Source organism: Lipotes vexillifer, unplaced genomic scaffold (assembly GCF_000442215.2).
Source record: "Lipotes vexillifer unplaced genomic scaffold, Lipotes_vexillifer_v1.1 scaffold988, whole genome shotgun sequence".
Classification (NCBI taxonomy): Eukaryota; Metazoa; Chordata; class Mammalia; order Artiodactyla; family Lipotidae; genus Lipotes; species Lipotes vexillifer.
In genome coordinates, this window is record NW_006797916.1 from 1434528 (window position 1) to 1435183 (window position 656).

Below are 656 nucleotides of genomic sequence, written 5' to 3' on the forward strand. Positions count from 1 at the left end.
GGCGCTGGGGCGGTGGGCTGGTCGCCGGGTCGTTTCCAGGCGGCCTCTCCGCGCGCTGCAGCCAGGCTAGGGGGGCGTTAATGTGGGCTCTGCGCCTGAGGCACCTGCGGAGAGATGGGGCCGGCCTGGCACTTCCCCACCTGGCTCCGGAGTCCAGCCCAGGTGCCTGCAGTGCTTTCCAGCTGGTACCCGGGGAGCCCTTAGGAACCTTGGACCGAGCGAGAGCCTGGGTGCTGGCCCTCGACCGTGGGGACAGGGGACAGCATGCCACCACGGGAAGCCTCTCCTTTCAGGTGTGCAGGGGCTGTCCCTGCCTGGGGACAGGGACAGCTTCTGGTGAGCACATGCCAAGCCATACATCTGAGGGAGCCTGGCACTGAGAAGCAGGCCAGGCAGTGTCAGATGTGGAAGGGCCTCCGTGTGACCTGGCCTTCAGAGGACTGTTCCCTGGAAGTGGCAAGAGGGACGGACCTGCTGGAGTGGGAGGCGGAGAGGCCCGGGTTGGCTCTAATGCTTCAGGCCCCGTGGGGACTGGTGGGTGCGGCGGCAGGGTTGCCCCGTTTCCCCAACACAGACACACGTAGGCTCTGCAGGGCTTTGGTCATGGAGCATTTGCCGCCCCAGGGGCTCAGCAGGAAGGCCGCGTGGACCAGGAT

At 66.8% G+C, this 656-nt stretch overlaps 1 protein-coding gene across 1 annotated transcript in view; it reads left to right on the top strand.

Annotated features, from left to right (window-relative positions):
• Positions 1-656, top strand: part of RNPEPL1 (arginyl aminopeptidase like 1) — a 9574-nt gene that overhangs the window by 576 nt on the left and 8342 nt on the right. The window lies entirely within an intron of this gene.